At 52.8% G+C, this 26,452-nt stretch overlaps 1 protein-coding gene and 1 long non-coding RNA gene across 7 annotated transcripts in view; one reads left to right on the top strand and one right to left on the bottom strand.

Moving 5' to 3' along the window:
• The first annotated feature begins 3,484 nt into the window (after positions 1-3,484).
• Dagla (diacylglycerol lipase, alpha) overlaps positions 3,485-26,452 on the top strand; it is a 59,613-nt gene continuing 36,645 nt past the window's right edge. The window contains exon 1 of one of the 2 annotated variants that reach the window (NM_198114.2): positions 3,485-3,541. The gene's annotated coding sequence lies outside the window, so the exon portion shown is untranslated. Of the gene's footprint in view, positions 3,542-24,055; positions 24,585-26,452 lie in introns of those variants that run through there. The other variant, XM_006527114.3, reaches the window with a different exon arrangement.
• Gm30042 lies at positions 8,351-18,190 on the bottom strand. 5 transcript variants are annotated; one of them, XR_003952838.1, is made up of 5 exons: positions 17,180-18,190; positions 16,790-16,928; positions 15,313-16,665; positions 14,168-14,216; positions 13,348-13,823 (listed from the first exon to the last, which is right to left on the bottom strand). It is a non-coding gene; the product is annotated as a predicted gene, 30042 (long non-coding RNA). The 5 variants fall into 5 exon arrangements; XR_003952839.1 differs by having other exon boundaries at positions 17,415-18,190; XR_003952840.1 differs by having other exon boundaries at positions 17,616-18,190.

Raw genomic sequence — 26,452 nt, 5'->3', positions numbered from 1 at the left:
CAGGTCTCCAAGGGGCAATACAGCTTTAAAAAAAAAAACCCATAGGGGTGGTGTCCAGCTCAGGAATTTTGCAGTCACTGGCTAAACCATCTCTGTCTACAGCTGCTGTGAGAGTCTGGGGCAGGGTACAGTTGTGCCAGCTGTTGGAGACAAATTATACTATGAAACTCAGCCGTGAGTCACATTCCAGCACAGGGGAAATGTGCAAAAGTTATACGCCGTCTTTGGGGGGTGCCAAAAGAAATCATCTTGGTTTTGTCTTGCAAGATGTTCAGCTTGCAGAATGTGGGGCAGACGGAGGAGGGGGGTGGGGAGGACACAAAGGGGAGCAGATCCGTCTCCAGCAGACTCTGCCTGTCACACACCCTCCATCGCTCCTAATAACAACACCCAGCATTTAATCAGCCCCTTTGTGGAAACAGGCGATGTCACACTCATTAATTAGTTAATCCACACAGCCCCCTGGGAGGAGGAGCCATGCTATTATCCCCACTGGGACCCAGAGGGAAACTGAGGCCGGAATGAAGATTTGGCATGGAGCTTAGGGAGCACAGCTAGGCAGCTGGACCAGGACCAGTCTATATCTTGCCATTGGTTCTGTTGCCTCATTTCCCCCTCATCCTCCGTTCACAGCCCTGCTGACTGTCTCCAGTGACGCCAAGCTGAACCAGGCGGGAAGGTACTCTGAAGAAAAGCCAAACATGGCCTTGGGACCACACCAGGACAGACAGACCCCAGAGTGTGTGTGTTCAGAGCCAGCCACCCTTTGTGGCTGTTCCTTGCCAAGGGTATCAGAAGTAGGAGTAGAAGGGCTGGGCAGATGGCTCCTTTGGCAACATGCTTAGCAAACATGCGGACTTGAGCTTAGATCCCCAGGATTCATGTAAAATCCAGACAGAAGCCGGGCATGGTGGCCCATGGAGAAGCAGAGGCAGGAAGATCTTTGTGACTTTGATGCCAACTTGGTCTACATAGTGAGTTTCCAGGACAGGCAAGCCTAAATAGAGAGGCTCTGTCTGGAAATGGCCCGGCGCCAGGGAGACAGAGACAGGAGGATTCCTAGTGCTCACTAGCCAGCCAGTCCAGCCAGTCAGTGAGTTAGAGAGTCCTGGTCCAGTGAGAGACAGTGTCTCAAAGAATAAGATAGATAAGGTAGACAGTAACACAAACACACACACACACAGAATGAGACAGACAGACTCCAGAGACCCTATGCACTGCCACTGAAGGCCTTGAAGGATTAAGACTTAGGTCAGCCTGCTAGCCAAATGAGACATGGCCAGAAGGCAAAGAGGACTAAGGAGTCAGAGGTAGGAAGTCATGGACTCCTTCCAGGAGTTCAAAAGCAGCTGCAAAAATAATGCCTGCAGCCTCTACCTGTGCTTCCTTGTTCCTCAGTCACATTGCTGAATTCTAAATAATTAACTAATTCCTTTTGTCTGTTTGGGGGTTGGTGATTGCACCCGGGATCTCATGTATGCTCAAAATAGAGCATTAGATGTTTAGTGTCTGATGGGAATGATCAAGATTGAAATCGCTTTTTCTTACCTTTCCCTTTCCCCTTTCCCCTAGTTTCACAATGACAATTTCCCAAACTTTCACATGCACAGAGATCCCCTGAGGGTTTTGTAATCAAGCTAAGATCTTGGGTCTGAGGCTCGGAATTTCTAGTAAGCTTCCCTACGGCATGTCCTTGTCCGTGTCACATACCTAGCTGAAAGAGTTCAGAGATTATGTTAGTAGCAGTGAATAATCCTGGTGTGGGATGCCCTACATGGGGCTCACTGATGCAGCTGACCAAGAACAGGACATCACCTTGAGAATCCCAGTAGTATTAGCCTCCCACATTATAGAACTGGTCAGAACTGGTTTGTCGAGGATTGGATACATGGGGATGATGATGATGGTGATGGTGGTGATGATGATGGTGTGTGTGTGTGTGTGAGTGTGTGTGCGAGTGTGTGTGTGTGTGTGTGTGTGTGTGTGGAACTTGTGTAGTTTTCTATGTGCCGGACAGCTAAGGGGTAGACTGTAGTAGACTATTTAGGGATGGCCACGTGGGCATGCTTTCTCCATTAGGAACTTTGGTGAGTAAGGAAAAGAGCTGATTTTGCAGAGTCCTTTCTGCCTGGCATCAGTTGATCTACCATGGTTCACAGGACCAATATAATTCTTTCTTCCAGGTGTCTGGGACTTTGAAGCAAGAGATATTATCTCCAACTGTGTGGTTTGAATGGACCATGACAATCTAGAGATAACGTCCCTGAACCCAGGCCTCCCCAGATTTCTGAACTTCCTGAGACATCGGGAGCTCCTCTCCAGGAATTCTTGAAGTGCTCATATTTGTTCCCCAAATCCATTTTCTTTACCTAAGCCAGAGCTTATCTTTGCAATAACCGTAGATGCTACCGAATTGCCTGGCGAGGGGCTGAACTCTGCAACGAGGAGAAGTCTGTCCCGGATGCAGGGTTTCACTTTCAGTCAGATGTCCACCTATGTCCTCCAGGCCTACAGAACAAGTCAATCATCCTGACGTCATTCTCAGAATGACGTCTGAGCCCAGGAAACATTTCACACGCTTGCTTTCTGCGTTACTTTCCTTTCGACCTCTCATATCTTTCTGCTCGACTTTGGAGACTTAACTGATTGCATCATCATGACCGCTAGATCCAATCTTACCTATGACCCCCTGTGCAGCTGCAGCTCTTAGCTTAGCCCCCATGTGACCTGATATCTCTAAGGGCAAGCCTGCTCCCACCCACTCCCCAGACTCAACCCAGAACACCAGCATAGCTGTGTCCCTGCCAAAAAGCAGCTTTCAGGAAGGCGAGTTGAGCGACTTGCGCATGAATGGATGGGCGTGTGTGAAGGAGAACAGGAGGGGCGATTTTCTTCATTTATCAGAAAATCAAAATTGATCAAACTCCCCTTTTGCTGTCAGGCACTATGCTGGGTGTTGAGGAGGGTGAGAGTAGGGGGGAAGAGGAGGACATAGATAAAGATGTGTCCCAACTCCTCAAGACGCTGCTAGGTCCCCTGAAGGAGGTGGAACCCATCTCTCTCCTTTCCTCCCCCAAACAAACCAGTTCTCCGGTGATCCTACTTGCTATTTTTCATCTCCCACGCTAAACCCTGTCACGCGGGACCTGAAGGAGGGGAACCCAAGCAGCTACCGTGCCCCTGTTCAGTGCCCACGGTCCAACCCCTTTCGTCTGCCCACGGAACCCCCGTGGAGGCCTCAGCCCCGCGCCCACCGCCCCCACGCGCGGGGATCCAGGGCTCCACCACCTCGGGCCTGCGCGCCTCTCCCCTCCCTGGCGCTAGGGGGCGCTGCCGCCCCACGGCCGTCGCCATGGTCACCGCTGGCGGCGGAGTGGGGTTTACGTAAAGGACGCAGCGTCCCCCGGGGGGCGGAGGCGGCCTTCGCGCCGGCGCCGGCGCCCTGCGGAAGCAACGTTAGTGAATAGGGGCCTTGGGGAGCCCAGGATGGAGGTGGCGGTCGCAGTGGCCGCGGCGGGCCGAGCCCTGCGGCGGGCCGGAGGTAAGGGGGCCCGGGCCGAGTCCCGGGCGCAGGAGCTCTGCGAGCGGCGTGGCGGGCTGGGCAATGTCCACTGCGCGCGGTGGCCGGTCCGACAGGTCCGCGGGCGGAGGTGCGGCTGCCACGCGCGCTCGTGGCAGGTGTGAGGTCCGCGGAGCCCCGGGCCACCGGCGTGGGGATGGTGACACGCATGGCACGGGCGTGGGCAACGTGGATACAGCACGGGCAGCGTGATTTTTCCTGGCGAGGGTGTCAGAAGACTCACCCCCGCCTTGGTGTAGCGGTGGCCGCCCAGGTGTGAGGAGGGTGCACCCTCTGTACAGGAGGGCGATGCACGCAGCTGGTGCTGGTGGGTGGCCAGCTGATGCTGGGCCGTGATGGTGCGGTGGGCATGGGTGTGAGAAAGTGCTGCCATTGCTTGGATGTTGGTTGGCATGGTTCTGGCCTTGGGCTTGACATGGTTTGGAGTGATGGTCCTGGGGGCTTAAAGAATCAATGTCCTGGGCATGACTAGTGGCTCCGGCCCTGCTGTGAGAAATGGCCTTGGCTTAGCGCAGTGCCCTGGAATGACTAATACTGTGAGGGAAGACAGGTGGCCCTCAGACCCTGGTAAATAAGAGGGTAAATACCCACCCTTACAGGGAGATCAGTAGGGGCGACGTCTCTGTCATGGGGCTCAGCATTAATGCCTGTTGGTGTGCTGGCCTTGGGGCAGAAGGCTGGAAGAAGGTTGGTGTTTTTTATGATGGATGAGAATAAGAGACACCATGTGTCTACCATGAGGTTCTTGGTTGCTGTCCCAGGTAGAGCTCTGCTCAGTTATGAACCTTTACCTGGCTCATGAGTCCTCCCCCATTTGGAGGAAGATGGGAGGAATAGGTGGTTCTCACTGGTGGTCCTTGTTTCTGATTATAGGAGACTCAGAAGGGTATAGAGAAGTAGCCCAGGCTACGTCGTCCCTGGGCCCTTCCTTTCACTTGGTTGATGGCGGTGCTACTGGGTTTCTGGGAATTGTATCTTTTGGGCTGCGTGGAAGATGGTTCTGTGGCTACTGGGAGTGTTTGGAGATTGCATATATCCTAACTAGTCTTCTGAGAAGCTTTGGAGAAGGTCCCCCATCTCTCTATCTCTTTCCTTCCCTCCCTCCCTCTATCTCTCCCCCCTCCCAGCCCCCATCTCCTTCCTCCTCTCATTGCCACATGATGTCCCACTTCACAGAGCATCAGTGGGCAGACCCCTAGAGACGTTGAAGACTTCAGGGTGTTATGGGTTTCTTGGGGGGGAAGGCACAGAAGTAGAAGCAAAGAGCTGAGCTTTGCATGAGAAGGGTGTTTCTTTGCCAACATGGGTGCTTGGAGAAGCCTCCCTCCTTTGAGGGAACTGAGTTAAGTTCCCTAAAGCTGACATGTTGTCCACTGTCTTTAGAGCCAGATAACTTGAATTCCAGTCTTTGGCTGTGTGACCTTGAGCTGGTGTTGTTACCTTTAAGAGTCACTTCACACAGTGATCCCAGTGGTCCCAGAATGAAGGAGACTGTGCGTGGAGAATTCTATAAGCAGCAAGAGGCTATACGAAGGTCAGGGATTTCCATCAGGGCAAGAGACACAAGGTGGTTGGGAATAGAGGCATGGAATGTGACTGGGGAGGAAGGGAGACATAGGTTGAGGGTTTGTCATGGGAAATTAGAAACCCAGAGGATATATGCTCCTGGTGGGGGGATGTGGGATCTGTTGACACTGTGAGTCAGCTACTGAGCTGGAACCAGGCCCCGGGTCTCCCGAGGACGGTTCTAGTTCTGGACTTGGCCATGGCAAGTGTGGAGTTCTGCTGGAGTGGCCCACACAGGAGGAAGCTCTTTGCTTGGGCTGCACACACACCTCATTATCTGGGAAGGTCTGGGAGGTGTCTGTGGCTGACAGATCTAGGGTATCTGTGTGGGAGGGAGACTTGGAAAGTGTATTTTCTCTTGAGAATTTCCCTTGGTTCTGAGAATGGGAGTGGGGAGCTGTCACGTCAGCATTCTGGAGACCATGGCCTAAAGAAAGTGAACTGGGTCAGGGTTCCTACCAAGTGGTCCTGTAGGGGAGGCTGGGGCTGTAGGGCAGGGGGATAGGGGACAATGAATCCTTTAGACACATGGAGGAGGGAAAGAGTCAATGAGCATCCTTAAGGGTGTATCCCAAGGCTGGATAAATATGGTGAGAAGTCCCAAGATGTGCTTCAACTTCTGGCTGAACACTCTTTCCAGGTGGGGAAGGTGAGGGGAACTGTAAATTGCTCTATTTTGGGCCTTTATCTCTAGCATCCTTGTGAGTGTCCGCCATGACCACGAACTCACTGCAAAAGCTTGTTTCCTGAGGTACAAAGTTTTCTGCTCATGTGTTTCGCCGCAGTGTTGAACAGTAGGTAAAAAGTGTGGTGAGCTGACGTTTCCATGCTGTCCCATAGCTGCCACTTAGGCATAGCCTGGTGTGGTGAGTGTTTTCTTGGCAGTTCCCAGGTTGGCGTGAGGGGTGGCCCTGGCTATCTGCATGTTTCCTGAGGAGCCTTTCTACCTCCGGGGAGATAGTGCTTGGCACTTCACCTCCTGCCTGGAAAGCTTGCTGTCAAACAGATCTATTAAGGAGGAGGCCTTCAGTCTACTTATATCCCCTCCACTTGCCCTCCACACCTCCGTCTGTGTGTTCTGATTTGTGCCTCACCCTTATGTTTTGGGGCTCCAGGGCCCTTTCCAGCCACCCCTTGCCATCTGCTTGGGATGCTGGGACTCAGCACAGTGGAGCTGGGCAGCAGGTGGGATAGATCAGATGATGCTGAGAGGAGGAGTTGGCCTCTGTTCCCCAAAGCAGAGCTGAGCTTTCTGTGCTATCCCCAGGGTTTGAGAATATATTAGGGAGCCTAGCCAGGTGATCAGCTTGGTCATAGATGCTGATTTTTGACAAATCCATCAGACGCAGGGGTCTAGTGACAGACGTGGACCTCGAGGGCAAGGCACTCGTTGGAGCTGAGGTTTTCAACTCCAGTCTTCAGTTTTACTCCTGTTTTCTCTGTCCATGTTTCTCTAAAAATTGCTGTGCTCAGCTCTTGGCATCCTTTCCTTCCTTGGTTCCATAAGTCACGACGTCCAGCTTCTCTGCCTGAGGGCTGCCAGGGAATCCCGCATTACTGACCAGAGATTATTGATCAGAGGCGGGAGCACCAGGTGAGCCTACTGCAGCCAAAGGCGTGGCCTGCTTCCGATAGCCACTCTGTCCCTCGCCTTCTCCTTTCCAGGTCAGACTGGGGACCTCTGCATTCATCACCTGTTGGGCAAGCACTCCATCCGAGTTCAGTTTCTCACCAGAATAGCATAACATTACACTCCAGCAGACTGGGCAACTGGCGCTTGGGGAAGCATCAATGAGCGTGTGGTCAGGGGAAGATAAATCTTTCAGAACCGCGGAATCCAGGACACCCGAGGATGTGGTTACCAGAGGCCAGGGCTAAAAAATGTTTATCTTGATTCTCTTTTTTTCATACCGATACCACTTTGAGTTGGAGTGGATGGGGGTGTATCTGCATGGGCATGGCTTTCCAAGACCCAGGGAGCTGATTTTTGGTGGGGACTGCTTTGCTGCTAAGGAGCCCAGTAAAGATCATGTGGTGGGGACCAGGGTAGCCAGGGGCAAAGGTGTGGTTTTCATGAGGTGCTTCACAGGTTGTGGTTGGGGAAAGCAGGGCAGGGCTGTTTTCACCACAGGGCTCTTCAGAGAGTACACATGTGTGGAGCCACGTGTGCCTGCAAATGTGTCTGTGGGAAGTGAGGGCTGAGGGGGTGTGAGCGGCTGGTGGCGTGGGAATCTGTGGGCTCTGGTGTCTGGCTGGCCTGGTGTCAGTGGGTGTGTGGGGTGGGGCTTTGCAGCAGGAGAAAAAAGTAGGGCCCAATGCAGGGGGAGCCTTCGAGATTGGGCAGGATGGAAGGGTGGGCTTCATGCTTTCTGTGATGGTGTCTGCTGAGGAGCCCTTCTGCTTTCTCAGTATTCTTTAGAAAGAGCCTGGCTCTCAAAGGCCTCCATGCACGTGACTGGAGAGTTTGGGGGGTGATTCACGCCTGCCTCCTACCTCTTCCTCCAACACCTGGAAGTCCAACGGGGACAGTCCAGATAGTATCATAGCCTGTGGATATTGTGTGTCTGGATGCTGAGGGCAGGCATCTAGATTTCAGTACTGGTACTTTTCCACACCTCAGTTTTCTTATCTGTAAGACAGAGATAACAAACCTCTTATATGGATTTCACCCTATAAAGCTCATGGAGCAGAGATCACGTTGGGATCCAGGGAGCATTTACCCAGTCAAGGTTCTTGCTCTCTCGTCAGATTCTATTCCTTCAAACAGCATGACATCCTGATCTGAATAGAACCAGGGAGGGGTAACAGGTTCCAATATCTGATACAGAGATAGCTGAGCCATCCTGCTCGGAAGCACTGCCTCTAGGGGTGCTTCTATTGGATATGGAGGTAGTTACTTCTTCAGTACCAGCTGTGGGTTGGAGTCAAAGAAGGTCATGAAGACAAGTTAGGTACACTAGAGCAGAAGGTGTAGATTCTTCAGGGGGTTCGAGTTTCCAGAAGTGATGCTTCAAGAGGTTAAATGAGGGGAAGTAATTTGAATGCTGTGATTAAAGGAAACTTAAACAAGGTCTTGGCTCTTAACCCCAGGCTCTTATATTAGGACCAGTAAGAGGTTAGGCCACAATAGTGGATGTGCTAGGAAGACCAGCAGGGTGCACAAGCCAGAAGAAACTAGAAGCAATGGCTGTCGTGATTGGAAGGGTAGGGAAAGCTAGGTCTCCAGGATCACGAGAGTAGGGCCCCAGGTTGGACTCACATCTTTGTAAAAGATGGCCATCACTGAAATGTCCTGCATAAGAGTCTGGAGCCTGGGACCACTACCCTGGGAGGAGACATCTGGGACAGGTACCAGGGCTGCTGATGGACAAGAGCATGGAAGGCCCAGAACATAGCGCTGGAACAGGGTTAGTGGCAACCCTGAGAAGCTAAATAGAGACGAGAACCTAATGGAATGGGAGGGGGGCAGAAGCCACCAAATCTGTGGGTTTGGTCCCTAGGAGATGGATGTGAGAAGGGGCAGGGGCAGGAGGAGAACCTGCACAGGGCCTGGAGTCTCTTTCCCTTGTGACTTTGAGATGGTGGCTCCCAACAGAGTGGCACCAGGCCAGAGTGTAATCTAGATAGAGGCTATGAAGGATCCCCTGAGGTTGTTGACACTGTCCTCAAGGCTGTCCTTGTCTCTGAGGCCACTGAGGGCTTCTGCTATTCCTAGCACTTACTTCTAGGCTGTTTTTTTTTTAAAATAATTTTCTCACCAAATTACCCCTTGAAATTTCGCCTGCCTGAGTTCAGCCCAGGAGGTTACTATTCTGGGAAGTTTCATCAAAATCCTTTCAGCGTTGGAGAGTTCTAAGCTGGGGGCTGGGTCGGGGGAGAACAGGGCTTTTCTGTGCTTGTGATTTGGGGGGGGTGTTCCCAAGAAGCACCCCTTTACCTGGAAGCCTCCCTGGCCAAAGAGCTGCTGTGTCCCTTTGGGGCCTGAGGGAAGTGGCCTTGGCTGTGGCGGCTGATCTAGGACTCCCATACTAATTCATCCCCAGTAGGCTCTTGTCACGGTCTCTCATGGAGCCATTTAATTAATTTATGATTGATGTTCCTGGACTCACTTGTGGCTAATTCATTATTGATGTTCCTTCATTATGTACCATACACCCTACACCTCCCCCTTCCCGTTGCCCTGGCGGACAGGCCACGTGAGGGGTGGGCTCCATGGACTGTAATTTTGTCCCTCTGGGGACAGGACTCTATGCTTGACTTTTGTGAAACTTTTAGTTCTTGAGGTCTGAGAAGATACCAGTGCTTGTACGCGGGATTTGCTGTGCCACAAAATAACAGTAAGGACTTGAGTGTGGTGGTACGCAGCTGGCGTCTCAGCATTCAGAAAGCAGAGGCAGGAGGATCATTGAAAGCTTGCAATCAGTCTGGTCTACATGGCAAGATTTAGGGTATCTGGGGTTACCTAGATAGACCCTACCTCAAAGCAACCATGTAAGTAGTAACAACAACAGCTTTTATCTTGTGAGTGACAGCTTGAGAGATAGAGGATCTTGTTCATTCCTTGCAGCAGGCAGCCCCTTCACTCCTCCATCCCCATAAGCTCCATCTTACTGGAGGCTTGAGGACGTGAAATCACCTGCTCAGGTCTACATAGGCAGCCAGGTGGGGTTGGAACAGGTTGAGTTCACTGTCATGTTCCAGGCCAGTCCTGCCTCTCTTCCAGACTCCACACAAGCCTCCTTCTACAGGAAGCCTTTCTTCATGCTCCACTGAACTGTACTCTATCTAGACAGCCCTAAGAGTGTACATGGCTCCCTTTGCTCGCCCTTGCTTCTTTGAAAGTGAGGAATTACTGATGTAACATTTGCTGGGCAGAGACGCCAGTACCAGGCATCTGTCCGTTTCTTAGTTCATTTCACCCTCTCCATTCCAGGGGCAGGTAACACAAGCCCTTTTTATAGATGATGTTTCAAAACTTGTTAAAGGTCACTTTCCAGATTTAAGGGCGTTTAACTCTCCTTCGGATACCCCGCCCCTGCTTCTATCAGTCAAGTATGTTGTGTTTATCAAACCTGTCTGGCCCAGGTCAGGCCCCTCTTTCGCTGTGAGGACCAAGAGAGCCTATTTCCATAGGGTGGGTACTCTTGGAGATGTGAAATACGCTGTGTTGGGCCTGGATTCTGTTCCTCTCTGCTGGGCATCTATCAGTTATTTGTCAGTTCTGAGCTTTAGTTTTTCTGTTTGTAGGTCAGCAGTAAGGGTGTCTACACTGGCTGGCACACTACACACAAACTCAGGATGAAACATGTATACTCACACCCCACCCTCCCCCCGCCCCAAGCCACCCAGACAGGCTTTGAGAGAATCCTGTAGCTTGACAGTTGCCAGGAACTTCAGAACCCTGTGGTGCCAGGAAAGGGTCCTGAGAAAGGTTGTCAGCCTGCCCTAGGTTTACTGGTTGGCCGAGAAGTACCTGGACCCTGGTCGTCCGAAGTGCAGAGCGCTCTCCAGGATTGTGGACCCTGCTTCCCCTGTTTTCATGTGTGTTCTAACTAGGTCGATTCAGGCTGGGGTTTGTGAGGAAGAGGGATAGTTTGCCAAGTAGCCACCTAGATCTCTTCTACCCCACCCCCTTACAACATGCAGAAGTCTGGGAAAGAGGTGAGCCCTGCATCCCGGAAGCAGGACACTGCCTTTCTCTCCATGGCAGGGTTCCCAGAGCCTCAGCTAGGAACCCTTTGCTTTCTCATCAGCTCTCCCCAGTGCCTATCAGCTCAGTGCCTGGCAGGGGCTCTCTCAGGGAGGCCACAGGGTTCTGCACGGTTCTGCACGGTTCTGCACTGATCCTCACAGAGCCCCAGAGCAGAGAGGACTAACTTGTGGGTGGGGCAAGGCAGGCCTGGCAGTGCTTGTTGGAAATCTGCGGCCAGGCTGCCGTTAGGTTAGGTGACGATTCGTTTAACTTCCCAAGTTTCCGCCTTCTGCAAGCTGGGATTACATCAGGCTCCCCTGGCACGCCCTGTAGCCTACTCCCACTTCTCACAGCTCTTTCACTGTCCTGGGACAACTGCCCTGCTGCAGTTTCTCTGCAGGCTGTGGGGTGGTTGGGCAGTCCTAGGCTGGTAGCTGAGGGGACAGTCCCAGCCTTTGCAGCCTCAGCTGCAGGGGCCTGGAACTCTCAGTACCCTGTCTGCTTCATGCTCTTCAGACACTGCCTGCCTCTAAGAGCACGCCACCCATGCCTACCACTGACTTCCTGCTTCTCGTTCATCATCTCTGCTTTTAAATAACACAGGCCTTCAGGCATGGGCTCTACCTAAAGACAGAGCTTCACTGTAGTGTACTGCTGCTTGGGCGGGCCACATGAAGTCAGTCTCTCTCTCTCTCTCTCTCTCTCTCTCTCTCTCTCTCTCTCTCTCTCTCTCTCTCCTCCCCAAACAGGGGAAGGGGGCTCTTCTGGAATGTGGCACATTGGTATCAAATGACACCTCTCTAGGAGTTCCTGCCCAGAGCCTAGAGTGATGGTGCCCAGTGCTGGTTAAGTGTTCCCAGTAACTCTCATGATCATTTCTTGCCATCGTTCTGGCAGCCAAGGCCAGTGCTAAAGCTGACCCTCTTTTATCCAGTGCTGTACTTCCTCTGAAGCTACATGACCCCAGACCCTTCCTCGGTGTAGGCCACGCCCCTTGGGCATCCCTCCCTGCCAGCATCTGGACCTCTTCTCCAGTCAGGCACTGTTTTGCTGGTCCCCCTCTGGAGTCGCTCTGCTCACATCCCAGCCTTCTCTGGAGCTGGCCTTCCCAACCCCCAGCTCCTTTTTGTTCCTCTCCTATTTTGGTTTGCTTCCCTCTGGCACCTCTTCCATCCGGCTCTTGCCTTTGTTTAAAGGCCTCTCCTGAAGCCTTTGGGAAAGCCAGTTTCTCTCAGAGCTCCTGTAAGCAAAGTTTTGTGGCCCCTCTGACCACCCTGGGGCTGTAGGATGATGGATGATGAGCTGCAAACCAGATTGGGCTTCACAGCACGACCTGTCCCGATCGGTTTCTTCAGTGTCTGGACAATGAAGTGAGCCCAATCTGTCGGTACCACAGCATGCCCTCTGAGGCTTGAAGCCCCAGGCGGAAGCCCCCTCGGTTATAAAGATATGAAGGAGGAGGCCAGGAGGGCTCTATGTGCCTGGGAACACCAGCCACGGTTCCCTCTTGCTGAGTCAAGGAATTCTTCTCAAGGGTACTTTCAGTTCTGGCCAGGCTGCCGATAAAAAGGTCATCATCAAGCTGAGCTCCTACTATGCATCAAACTGAGCTCCTACTATGCATTGGACTTTTGCATGGAGCTAGGAGACATAAGAGGAAAGTCACCAGATTATTCCCCGTCCGTGGCTGACACATGACACTTAACTCCCTGGTGTCCTTCCAGACCCAGTTCAAAGTACTCCAGGCTCAGGGTCACGTTTAATGCAGAGTATTGGCGGCTTCTGTGTTGTGGACACTTAGCTCCTTTGCACTCAAGACTGTCCCATGGCACCTAGGAAGAGAAGTGAGTGTTTCACAGAACCTCGCTTCCTTGGATGTCCAGGAACTCTGTTAGAAGCCACGTCCCTGCTGCCAGTCAGTGTGGCTCCCACCTTCAGGGTGCTGATCCTGCTTGCTGCGAACCTCTCCCACTGGCCGACTTTGTGGGCCCCTGGGTAGCCATCCTCCTTTTGGATACCCCATTGCTGAGAACACCAATCTCCTGCACTCCCAGGAAGCCCCAGGTCTGTTCCCCATGTGTAGGCTGAGTTGTCATTTGTCGCTGCTGCTCAGCTTCCCAGCCCTGTCCTCCTCAGACCCCACACCTCCCTGGCCTTGGCAACGCCTTTCAGGCTCACACAGGACGGTTCCTCTCTCCCCGCATGCCCCCTGCCAGTGCTGTTGAGCGGTTTCAGATTGTTCCCCTTGCCGCCTGCCTGCCATACTATGCAGTTTAATAAACAGGCTAATGGAGGCTCTGGGCACCTCAGGAGCCGCCTTCCCTGTTTCTTGGTCCCTTTAGAGAGCCTGTCCCCCTCTCTTCCCCAGGTGAGCCCCATTCAGCAGGCTTCTGGGAGCGGTAACTAAGCTGGGCGCCCAGCCCACCACCTGCTTAGTACTTTATAAAAGTTTAACCTTAATGGTGTAATGAACTCCCGTCATAAAGCAGCTGGAGCAGTGCATCCTGGGATGTATAAATTATAGGAGCCCTCTGAAGTTGTAATTGGAAATGGCAGCAACTGGAATGTTGAAAGCGGCCGGCCTCATTGGGCTGAGCGCAGCTATTCTCTACTTCCTTTCAAAAGGCACACAGAACTGTGTCTGGCTGCGAAGAAAGAATGTCCTCAGACCAAACTGAGCTCCTGGTTCCTCCGCCCCAGATCCTACTTCCTGTCCCCAGCTGTGTCTGCAGAGACTGAATACTTTGGAGGCAGGACATCCAACCTGGCTCCGAGCTGCAGACTGCAAGCACAGTGGGCCAGGACGGAGCAGGGCTCCAGACAGACAGCAGGACGGAGCAGGGCTCCAGACAGACAGCAGGGGTCAGCTGCAGTTCCGCTGTCCAGGGAGGGCTGCAGAGCTGTTGATTTGACTTCCTCTCTGCTGCTGTGACCATGGCTTGTAACTGGGCCACAGCCTGATCTGTGAAGTGGATCTGGAAGTCCCTGGGGAATACAGAGGGTTCTGATGTGGGGTTCCTGATGCAGCTTCTGGGTCCTTAACCCCATAGAGTGGGCATGACTGGACCTCTGAGAACACTAGGAGGGAGACATGGAATGCACTCTCTAGTTGCTGCGGGTGCTATGGTGTGACACATGTCATGTGGGGAGCTTGGCTGATATAAGCTCTAGCTCGGGCCAGGTGGACCCCATCTGTGTTTCTAATAAGCTGAGATTTTAACCTCCGGTGGGCTGTGGCTGGTTCATGGACCATGCTTTGAGTGGCAAAGGCACAGTATGTGAGTATGTTAGTGAGTGTGATGATTGTGTTGACATTGCTGAGTACTTACACAGGTACTTGCATTGGTACTGGTTAGCATTCCGGAATGTGGCCTCACCCTGGAACAGGCAAGAGAGCTGACTGTTACTTGATCTGGAGTACCACCATCATCTGAGTTCTCTGAGACGGTACCCAGGACCCAGGAGTGGCCAGCACTGAATGGATAGTGTGTGCATACTTAGATGGCAACCCAATTGGGGCCCATTCGCTAAATCAGGGTTCCTCTTAACACATTCTTGGGCCCCCACCTTCAACTCACTGATTCAGCATGATGGGTGGGGAGGTGGAAGGGCCCTGGGAATTGGCATTTATCAGTCAGCTGCTGTTTCCTTTTGCACATCTCTGGGAGTCAAAATGACAGGATCTAACAGGGTCCTGTCATCAAAGCCTGGAGCCCAGAGATAAATTCCCTAGACTTGCTCTAGGTTTCCTCACAACAGGAATAGGGAAACGGAGGGACTGGGTGTGGGGGGGGGATAATCTACCATATTTTGCTGAGGAGAGTGGGTAGAGGTGAAAGCCATGAGCAGAGTTCACCTTTTCAGGTCGCCTGAAGAGAAGTGGCAGGTACAGAGCAGCCGGGTGCAATAGTTACTTTTCTCATAGCTATTTTAAGACCCTGGACAAAGACATCTCAGGGAAAGAAGAGTTTAATCTGGCTCACAGTTCAAGACCATCTTTTCATGGCAGTAAGAGCCTGAGGCGGCTGGTTACATTGTACCCAGAATCAGAAAGAGCAGAGAGAGAGAGACAGAGACAGAGACAGAGAGAGAGGCTGGTGTTCCACTTACTGTCTCGGTTTTATTTAGTCTGTGACTGCAGCCTATGGAATGGTGCCACCCACAGTTAGAGTGGGTCTTCCCACCTCAATTAACCCAATCCCCAAACTCTCACGGGCATGCCCAGAGGTTTGTCTCCTAGGTGATCCTAGATTCTGTCAACAGTAACCATCACACACTATATTTGGACAGAGAAAACAAAGGACTAGATGGTTGTTCATAGTTAATTTTCCTAGTGGGATGGGGGCAGCTTCTGGTTCTTTTATTGTTAGTGGTGGTGGTTTCTGTTTTCCAGAGAGAGCATAATTTCGTAGGAAGGAGGAAAATGTGACATAAACACGTCTGGTCTAGGGTCCCAGGGACACAAGAGACTCACTCAGCATGAGACAAGAGGCCTCCTTGGCTAGTGGAAATTCATCTGCCAGGACTGTGGCACTCTGGCTGTAGTAACCTCGTCCAGGTCCCCTCGTCTTCTCCAGGTCCTGGTGCTCCTTGTCTGTCGTTTTGATCCAAAGAAAGTTTATCGCCTTCTTGCTTCTCTGTTTCCTCTAGTGATGGTAAGGATAGCTGTCTGCTACACAAGGAAAGTGGGGAAGAGACATCTAAAAGGCCCCTCACCCCCAGTTTGCAAGGCTTCAAGGGTACAGTTAGTTCATTTTCCATCAGGTGCCCCAAATAAACTCCAGAATCTGGGCTCATAGGTTGTGCTAAGGAAGTAATGGTTGAGTAAATGAGGCTTGAGTGGCATTTCTGACAGGGCAAAACCCAAAGCTGTGTGATCTCGGCCATGGCAGTGTGCCTGCTCAGGCTCCAGGTCTCTGTCTCTAGGCTGCGAGGCAAGAGCAGCCTGAAGGTAACTCTAGCACCTCTTGCTCTGCTCTGGTCTCTTGGTGAGTTCCAGCTATACGGTCTGGTTTTCTGGGCAGTTTCAGTTGCCTGAGAAGACCTCTCCTCTCCGTTCCAGCTGCTCGCCGTACATCTCTGAGTGGTCGCTGGTCCCCTAGAGAAGGGCTTGATTGTGGCTGGCTGTCTGCTATCTAGGCCTCCATGCCTAGAGACCATAGTGATATGGTGGGTGTGGTAGGAGTCTTTGTAGACCCACTGACCACAGAGACTCAGGGTGTCTGAGTGATCCTGGCCCTAAGGTGGCAGCCTGGACCTCGTGGGTGGGGTCTGAGTTACCTCCAGAGTGGTGCAAAGACTTTTGAGCTACTGGTTTCCATTGAGTGGCTCAGTTCCAGGAGGGGGGGGGAAGAAGAAAGCCATCCAAGACATTTGTTTGAAAGACATGTAAATAAACCCAGGAGATTTATGTGGCCACATGCTTCCAGGCTTCTTTCAACGTAGTGGTCGGGTTTCTGAATCTCTCCCACCACCCACTTCCCTGTCCCGGAAGTGCAAGAGGCCAGACTTTAGGAAGAATCCAGAAAGGGGAAGCCCGGCAGGAGCTGAAGATCAAAGGTAGCAGGGCCTACAGAAGCCTAAGTGGGAACCTCCCCAGCTCCCAGCCCATGCATAGGGCCCCTAATACCTGCCCAGGCAACAGTCAGCATGCACGAGATCAAGAAGCCGGGCCCTCGTGTCTTCTCCAGTGTGCACCCCTGCCTGGTCCAGCAGCCCAGAGGAGCTGCTTCTGCATGTGACCCAGAGAAGGCTCAGCTCCGGGGCCTCCTTCTGGCAGCAGCGGCAGGAGAGTGGGCCCTATGCACCATGTATCTTCCGATTGCTCCTGGGGGGATGGAGGGGAAGAACGATGAGCCAGACAGGTATCTTCCCTCCTGGATGCCTCCTCTGTCTCCTGACTGAGCACTGACCCCGTCCCAAGGTCCCTTGCATTGTAACCCTCTACTCACCTGCCCACCTTGGGTCTCTTTGTCAATCTGACAAAGAGGTTGGACTGTAGCATCTCTTGAGGTCCTGCAGAGTGTGGCCAATGCCTCCTGCTCTGGGAGCTCCCAGGTCATAGATCTTCTCGTCTGTCCTGGGCCCTCCCTATGTGAGTGTCAGACCAGAAAGGGATTGAGTTGTGAGTGTGTGTGTAGGGAGGCATCCTGAGGCAGGACATTACAGCAATCTCTCCAACACTGTCAGGCAAGCTGCAGGAGGTAGCCAGTGGCCTCCAGCACCAACAGGTCTGCTGGGTTACAGGCTTGGCCATCTCTCCTGTTTCGTCCAGAAGAGGACATCTTGCTGGGTCTCCTGGTTCTCTCCGGGCCTTGGCTGTTGCTTGGCCTTAGACTCACCTTCTGGAAAAGGGATGGTCTGGGCCTCAGTTCTCTCTCCATCCTGGCTTGACAAGGAGGAAGTCCCTCAATAATGAGGTAGAGTGCCCACCCTTTCATCTTCTGGAGTCAAGAGGACATCAAACCCCTATAAAGCATAGTACTCAGAGGCCAGGATACCTGGTGTTCCTCTCCACTAATGTGCCAAGCCTGAGGGGGTCAGGCCGTAGGAGGGCAGCCATGTGCCATGGCCTACCTTTCAGGGCTGCCTGCAGTATGACTTCCTCCTGCTCCACCTGCCTCGCTCCCCTCTCAGGGAGCGGGAAATGGGGGTGAGGGAGCCCGGTTGTTCCTCTCACCCTCTGCGGGAGGGGCTGGATACCCCACTCATAGGGGAGTGTCAGCGGAGTCTCTCCAGTGGTGGGTGCTGGTGCCGGGACTTCCCTGGCTGACTCACCCTGGGCCTGGCTGTGCCTCCGCTGAGGCAGGAGTTGTGAAGGTGTCTGGGTGGTGAGAGCAACTCACACTCAGTCCCAGCATGGGGTGAGAGGATAGAGTCGGTTCAATGCCCTAGGCCAGCCAAAGAGCCTGCCACCCCTACTTCCCAGTATGAGGCTAATAAGACTCAGGTCTTGAGCATGGCTGCTCCTGAAGATTCCTGGGCCAAACGCCTTCCTTGCCCTGCCCCTGCCAAGAGACCAGAGAATAAGGAAGTCATTGATTTGGCGGCACATCCCAGACACAGACACGACAGCCAAGCTGAGGACTGTGAGAGGCAGGAAGTGGGGTCAGCCCAGTGACCTAGTTGGGGCCAAAGACCCCTGGGAGAAAGGAGAACACTGTTGGCTTCCCAACTCCCAGAAAAACCCACAGGTCCTGTGCACTTGGTTCTCAGACACCCAGAGCTCGTCCTCAGGCCTCCCCCAGCAGGCAGTAGGACAGAGGTGTCGCAATCACAGTGTGGGGAGGGGCGGGGGAGGACTGAGCAGACAGCACTGGAGTGCATGGCTTGCTAGCAGGCTTGTGGGGGCGGTGGCAGCAGTGCTGCGTGGGGCGAGCTTGGGGGGGGTGCTGAGTTGGGGGGGAGTGCAGTTCTGAGTGACTAGCCCCAGAATCCCTGTCTTCCTGTTACCAGTGGAAGAGGGCATCACCCTGACTCCCTGGGCTGGAGGCTCAGGAGGTGGCTGCCTCTAGGAGTGAGAGTTGGGGCTCTGGTATATTTGGTTGACACACTCATCCATCCGGCCATGAGAGAAGTGTAGAATGTTGTTGGTCAGGTGCCAGAGGCAGCACCTCTGACAAGCAGGCTATCTGAGTGTTCAGAGCACATCCGGACCAAAGGGTGCTGATTCTTTGTACACAGACACAGTGGTAAGGTGTCCCAGGCAGGAGTGAGGCTGGCAAGCCCAGGCTTGACCAGCCTTAAGCCTAACCTGGCACTCAGCTTGGCCTACAACTGGGGAAAGGAGCACAGAGCCTAAGCCAGCTGTGAGCTAAGCAGGCAGCATTCATGGGCGGCATGAAGGAGCATCAGGCCCCATCTGGGATGGTTCTTCCCAGTGGGCTAGCACAGTCTTGGACCTCTCAGGAGATCCCTTTAAAGAAAAATTGTCAAGCTACTTGTATGGGGGGCAGTGTGGCCCTATGCTACCACACTGTAAGGCTGTGCTGGTGACAGGAACGTGGGGTCAGCACTGCACCAGGTGGGGCAAGGCTGCAGGAACCTGGGGAGCAGCGAGGGTTCCAGGTTTTCTTCCTACCTGCTGCTGAACTTGTGTGGCCTATGACAGGTCTTGTTATCCTTGGTCTTCAGTGGTCTGGAAGGCCCCTTTTCACTGGGGTGTTCTGTTTATTGCTACCGGAGCTCTAAAGAACAGACAAGGGGTCAGGCAGTGATGACGCACACCTTTAATCCTGGCACTCAGGAGGCAGAGGCAGACAGATCTCTGTGAGTACAAGGCCAGCCTGTTCTACAGAGTGAGTTCTAGGCAGCCATGGCTACACATAGAAACTCTGTCTTGAAAATAAATAAATAAATAAATAAATAAATAAATAAATAATAAAATGGGTTAAGGACCCCAGAACCTTGTTTGGATGGGTCCTAGTTAGCCAGGTCCCTCTCTAGAGAGGACCAGGGCCTGGACATCCTTTCTCGGACCCTCTCTGCCCTTCTCTTGTGGCAATGATAGGGTGAAGTGAAGTGACGACGGGAAGTTGCCTTGATGAGCTGAAACTGTCATCTGTATTGCCCTGCGTTTCAGTTATCACTATCTCATTGTGGGACTGACTCCCCAAAGCCGGAAGCATCCTGGCCCCCTATGCTCAAGAATCAGAAGGTCAGGCAGGTGCAGCCAGGGCTTGGGAGGGTAGGACTGGCCCTAGCACCCCTTGGGGACCTCTCCAGTCCTGACCCTAGGACACTGTCCAGACTCTATCCCCCTCTCCCCATCCTGGGACTGAGTGTGAGTTGCAGAGGGGCTACCCCACCCTCCCACATTGGCTGGGAGACCTCAGAGCTAGGAGCGCATGTTCTCCAAACATCTTGCTCACAGCAGATGGCAGCCACAACTGCCTTTCTCCCTGCAGTTCCGGTGCTCCTCCCTTGCTCACCCCCTGTTAACTTTGGTTTCTGCTTTGAAAATGGGGAGGCAGCCTTCATGCCCCCAGAGCTGCCTCTGATTGTGGGTGAGGCTTGGTGCATGCAAGGTGGGCACTTTCTGAGGGAGCAGAAACCTCCTTCTACCCAGCTCAGGGACACAGTCTTGCCCTGGTTCCTGCTAACCGGGTTTGAATCTTCTTGGCCATGTGTGTTGGCAGTGCAATCTGAGAGGAGCAAGGAGCCGGGCTGGGGCCTTGTTTGACATTTCTTGAGCAGCTGCTAGGCACCAGGCTCTGTGCTAGATGCCAAGGACATGGAGATGCAGGGTGTGCAGCTCTGCCCTGTAGCAGCCCCCAGCCTTTGGGGAAGCACAGAATGGAGGAGAACCAATTGTTCCACCTGAGGGGTTGGTGGACCCTAATGACATCTTGGAGACAGTGTTTAAGGTTAAGCCTGGGAAATCTGAAGAGCTCTGTAGACAGCAAGATTGAGATGGGCTAAAAGCAGGAGGCCTGAAGCCCATCCAACTGAGGCGCACGAAACAAAGGGAGACCCTTAGAATCTAGCCTGTCCTCTGTTTGCATCTAGGTTGAGGTCAGCTCCAAAAGGGAGTGGCACACTTCTCTCTCAACTCTAGGGCTTTGTCCCTGGGTTTGAGGCCAGCACGAGCAGACCCTGACTGTGGAGCAGAAATAGCCTATCCATTCCTTCTGCCTGGCCCTTCAGCCCAGGTCAGTGATCAAGTGTTAGCACCATATTCCCAGGGCGTCCAAGGACAGCTGGGCAAGCATGCTAGACCTCCACAGTGCTATCCCTCATTCTGAGCCTGCCTCCAGTCCACCCACATCCACAGGAAGCTCTAGGCTGGGCATCCACATAGGCTTGTGTGTGCTGAGCCCTGTGCCTGTTACTGGAGTTGTTAGGGGTCAAAGCCTAAGGTCCAGCAGACCCAACAAACTAGACTGATCGTCTGTTCCCTGTTGGCCAGTTAGAGACAGGAAGTCTTGAAGAAGAGAGCACAGCACGGCTATGCCAATGAGAAGAAGAGACAGAAGGGTTACGTAACCCCTCCAAGTCTGTGCGCAGGGTCCTGACATGATATTTAGGTTTAAATAGAAGGCAAGAGGTGTGTGTAACTAAACAGTACTGGTCAGGGTATAGCCCCGATGAGCATTGTCTCTGTTTCCATCTGTCCTACAAGGTGGTGGCGATTGTGTGGAACCTCTTCCTAGGAGGCAAGTTTCTCCTCTGACTGGCACCAGGCTTCAGCCTTTCTCTTCCCACACCGGGAGATTCTTAGGGACATTTTAAAAAATTCTTTGGGGACTATTGTTTCTATAGCCTGAAACCAAAGGGAGGGGCACAAGTGTCTCTCTTTAGGGTACCTTCTCTCCTACCACACATATGCCAGGGACTCCTACATAGGCCTCATCCAATTAACTTTAGAGGTTGTAAGTGGCAGGCATCACTGGCCCTAAGCCCCTATGACTTGTTCAAAGTCCTTCAGTAGACTCCAAGCCCAGGTGAGCCTGCCCCTCTCCAGAATGTCTCCTGTGGGGGCCATTTACCCTGTCCCCTAGACAAAGACTGAGGGAGCATGTGTGGTGGCCTAGGTGGGTGGCAGGCAACTTTGGAGGCCTCAGGCCCTGTTCCTTCTTTCTGTTGCTGCCTTCCCTGCTTCACAGTCAGGCCTTCTGGGGGAGTGGATAGTAGGGAGTCAACTCATTTGCTCTTCTAGACTCTCCAAATACCACAGGCAAATTGTTGGGGCACTAGTGGCCGCTCTAGGCAGGGCCACCAGAACACGGTCCAGCAGGCAGCAGGCAGAGCCAAGGCCTTGGTGTTTGCTTTTCCTTCCCCCTTCCCCCTTCGCTTTGTCCTCTGCACCTGTCTGACTGTTTGCCCAAGGATTTGCCCTCCTGGAAGATAGGCGGGACTGGGGGGTGGCAGGAAGGCCACAGTGCTTCTTGGCACCCGGCTTTTTGGCAGGCCCTGTACTACACATGAACTATCCCAGCAGTGCATGGCTTCGCCCGCGCAGAGCATGTGACTTCATATTGCCCGGGCCTGGCATGCCTGGCATGCCTGGACAGCAGCAGTGGCGGCAGCAACAGCTGGACTATTAGCTAGAAGCAGGAGAGGCCCACAGAGCCCTGTTCTGGGGCACTGACCCCAGGACGCGGGGGTGAGGGGCAGCATCAATGGGACTTTTGTGTGGCTAGGGCAAAGAAACACATGGCCAAAGCCAGGAGCCCTGTGCAGATACATCTGCTCCATTCTGTCCTGGAATGGCCAGTCTGCAGGCCTCTACCCTTCCTCCTAGCAGAAGCGCTTGTCTTGGTTCAAGCCACCCTAGGCCTGACCTTCCCTTCACCCCTTTCAGCTGCATCTGCTTTAGCATCTTGAACTTGTGAACCTCTCCAGCACGACTCTGCCTCCTAAGGGCCTGGCTGACAGCTCGTCCACAGTGGCTCCTGGAAGCTGTGGTCTGCGTCCTCTGGGTTGGTGAGAACAGGTTAAGTAACCAGTGACTAGATCCAAGGAAGAAGAACCCTCTTTTTCCCTTTGCTGACAGCCCCCAGATGGGACTTGCATTAGCTAGGCTGGGAGCCAAACGCCTCACTTCCTGCAGTCTTGTCTATGGCCAGCTTTGTGGCATACTTTCAGTCCTGTAAGATGGGAACTCTAAGCACCATCTTTGGGTGGTTTCCATTCTACTTTGTATAATCACCTTTAACAAAGTCAATGCTGTGACCCATGACCTCTGTGCCACTCGGTACCTGCCCGTATGAGCCATGAGGGCAAACAGGCTGTCACCAAGAGGCTGCATTATACCTCCCATAGGTGAAGAACTCTGTGAATAGAGGGTACATTGGCTCAGACTTGATAACCTCTCTAGGTGGGTACAGCTGCAAGAGGTTGCCTGGTCACTTTCAGAGTAGTCTGGTAGGGTTCACCCATGTGCTAGGGGTGAGAAGACAGCCTGACCCAACAGAGATAACCTTTGGCTTCTAGCAGGGATCCCAGGTGCCCAAGACTAAGCAGGAAGGAGGAGAAAGAAAACTGTGTGATTCTGGGATGGGCACAGATATGGGGGAGTTGTCTCACCATGATTCTGCCTGGCAACAAACACAATTAGCTAGCCTTGGTGGGGGCATTGCAGAGCCCATCCCAGGGCTTTCTTTCTATGGCTTGTCCTCCAGTAGTGGAAGAAATGCCCACTATTTACCACCCATACACAGATTGGTACCAGATGCCTCCATGACTCCTCCCCAGGGGCAGCCCTGCGGCCTGTGACTCTTTACATTCTCATTTACAGGTAAGACAACTGGTCTGAATTGCTCTTCCACCAGCATCCCACAGTTGTTACTTATCTTTTCCAGGTACCAGGGCTCAAAGTAGCTGCAACTTACATCTACTGTTAAGTGGCCAGGCCCTGTGGTAGCCCATACACACTGACCCTAACTCCCCTATGTTTTTCTACTCTGCCTTTGCAGTCAATAGAAGCACTAATAAAATAAACACATTAATACATAATTAATCCTACCTCTATCCCCCCAGCCTTTTCTCTCTGGAAGCCCCAGACGTGATCTCATGCATCCTGTCAAAGCCCCAGAAGAGCTATGAGGAGCCTCTGTGCAGATGATGGAGAAGGGCTAGCACCCATGGACCACAGGGACTTCAAATCAGCTGTTACCCAGTCTTAGCTCTGAAAAACAACTGACTGCCCTTCCTCAGCTCTTAGCCTCTGAGTAAGAGGTATTAGGGTGAAAACTCATCCATAGCCTTCCTCTGGCCTCTTTGGGACAGTGCTGGGCTAAGCAGCAGGAAGAGGAACTAAGGTGAACCCCACCACTCTGTGGTAGGATGTGTCTTGTGTGTGCACACGCAAACACACACACACACACACACACACACACACACACACACACACGAATAGTGGGTGTGGCTGTCATAGAGCTTGCTTATAGCAAGCTAGCAGAGAGCACGTGAGAGTCCCAGGGAGGGAGGCAGAACGAGTAATCATCCTGAGAGCAGACACAGTGCTCAGGCTCCTTCTCCTTTCCCCAGTGGCCAAGGATGCTTGGCTGCTTTTGTTGTCATCCTACGAAGAGGAGTCCAGGTTTAGCACCTTGCCTAGGCCATATGGACTGGCAGAGGTATTGAGTTTGAATAGGCTCAATCTGGCAGACTTCAAAACTGGAGGCCCCTATAGAGTTAGGTCACAGTAACCATTCCTGCCCGCCCACCCCCTCCCCTTCCTGGCTCTCGGGTCTCAGAGGCAAAGTCTCCTCCAGACCCTGTTCTTTGCTTACAGGATGACTGCCATTGCATCCTTAGTCAGGCCCAGGCGCAGGCCCTGTCACTGGGAGAGGGCTTGACCACCCCCAGTTTTGTCCTGAGAGCACAGGTTTCAGGGCTCTTCTCTGAGCTCCTCTTTCCTTCCCTCCTAGATACCTAACAAAGGTGGCACTTGTCACACATGGCCAGGAAGACCCGGGAGAGCCCCTTAGGCAACAGAACCTCACAACAAGCAGATCGCTGGACCTTCCTTTCCTGATACAAGCTTCCTCCATAGAATGAAGATACCATACTCCTGGCCTGCCCAAAGCACACTCACCAGTGCCAGTGTGAGCTCCTGCATGGTTCCTGCCACAGGGGCAGTGGGGCTTAGGCTTTGGTTTCCTGGCAAAGAAAGCTTGAAGCTGACCATCAGAGCCCTAGGTCCTAGGCTTAGCTCTGCATTGGCTCCTGTATATCATCAATTTGTCACTGTCTCTTGGGCCTTGCTCAGCAATGGTTTTTCCTTCAGGAATCTGGATCTTGGTGAGTTTCTCCCACCTGCCAGGCCATTTTCTGGGTGAAAATAGATCAGGCTTGCCCCTGGGAAGCCATACTCTGATGGGAGAGCCACACAGAGAGCATTAGGTGGCACACAGTGCTGAGAGGAAAATGAAACAACCTTGTGTGATGGATGGGCAGGGCAGGTGGGCTCAAGGATATGCCCCTGAGCTAGGAACCGAGTGACACCAGAGAGGCAGGCATTCAGAGATGGGCTTGGGGAACAAATGGAGGCGTACAGACAGGGCTTGAATGACAGAGGAAAGGCTTGTGTTTAGGAAAGAGATGAGACAGCATGAGAGGAGGTGAATGTAGGCAGAGAGAGAGAGAGCACTTCTAGTGTGATGGGCATTGTGAGATGAGTAGAAATGGGAGTGATATAGAGGAAGGAAGGCTGGACAGATGAATGCTCGAGTTAATTGGTGGGTGGATGGGTGGATGCTTGAGTGAACAGTTGGATAAATGCACAGGTAGATGAATGATTAGATGGATGGATGTTTAAGTGCATGTATGTATTCATGCATGCTTGAGTGTATGTATGTATGTATGTATGTATGTATGTATGTATGTATGTATAGATGCTTGAGTGAATGTGTGACTAGATAGATAGATGGATGGGTGTTTTAGTGGATGGCTGATTGGATGGATGGATTGGTGGGTGGTGACTTCCGATGCATCTCCCAGTGTGGGTTTACATTAGCTCAGACCTTCCCTGAGTTATGTCTCCCTATACAGTAATTATCATGGTCAGGACTGGGTGACAAGAGGAGTGAGGAGTTGACTGTCCAGGGAAAATCCTCAAACTTCAAGCAAACTTCAGAACCCTGTGACTACTCCTGATGGCGTTTCCTGCCATGGGCCTGTTCCCTTGTACTTGTGCGCAGGTTCGCCTGAGTCAGGACTGGGCTGAATCAGAACTCTTTGGAAATATGGTGCTTCTGTGTGGGGCCAAGTAGCTCCTGGCCTGTGATTTAAAGGCCGCCCTCCAGGTCTTTCTGCTCATTGCCCGAGTGTTCTCCCTATCACTGTCGACTTTGTCGACTCTCAACCTAGACTATCCATGTTCTTTCACCTCACATTCACCTTGGCCAGGTCCCAGGATCTGACCCCACCAGCCTCTTTTCAGCCTCCTCTCCGTCCCTGCCTCTGCTAACCTGGTCTTGGCCCCACTCTGTTTCCTCCTTTGTGTAGAGGTGTATGGTAGAGCTGTATGTTCTGTGCTCGCCCCCTCTTACCTCCTCCAGTGGTCTCTCTTTCTGCCTTGCTTGACCCAATTCTGGCTCTGTGTTCTCTGGGCAGCCACACTCAGGTCTGTGTAGCCTCTCTGTCTTGTAATAGAATTGTCCTTGCCTTATGTAAAGAATGGCTTGGATTATCTCTTTTTCTTCTGGACTGGAGATGCGTGGGAATCTGACCTCATGTCACTCCATGGCTCATCTCTGTTACCACCCCTTATGTCCTTGGCATGTGGCGGGCACACAGAGAGTAGAGGATGGGTACAGTAAAGAGTTGCTTAGCCAGACCCATCTGTGTCCACATGGCCCTGTGCTCTCTCCCATCATCTCCTCCTCGTCTCCCCTTGAAGCCTGCCCTGCCCCAAGCTAGAAAACTTGGAACCAAAGCTGACTTCTGTGAGGATCAGTGTCCTTGTTCTACAAGGTCTGGGGACCACCTTCTGTCCTGTGCTCCTGGTCAGCCAGGCCTGGGCTCCTAAGAAGGGAGGTCTCGCTCAAAGGCAAGCTGCCAGGTAGGAGAAGGAAGCTGCCGCCTGTTTAAACAACTGACACCCCAAAGGCCCCAGTCAAAGTGGGGTTTGTTCCGGTGAGGCTCCCAGGGGGATGACATATTTGGGA

Source organism: Mus musculus, chromosome 19 (assembly GCF_000001635.26).
Source record: "Mus musculus strain C57BL/6J chromosome 19, GRCm38.p6 C57BL/6J".
Lineage (NCBI taxonomy): Eukaryota > Metazoa > Chordata > Mammalia > Rodentia > Muridae > Mus > Mus musculus.
This window is presented reverse-complemented; position numbering and strand designations above follow the sequence as displayed.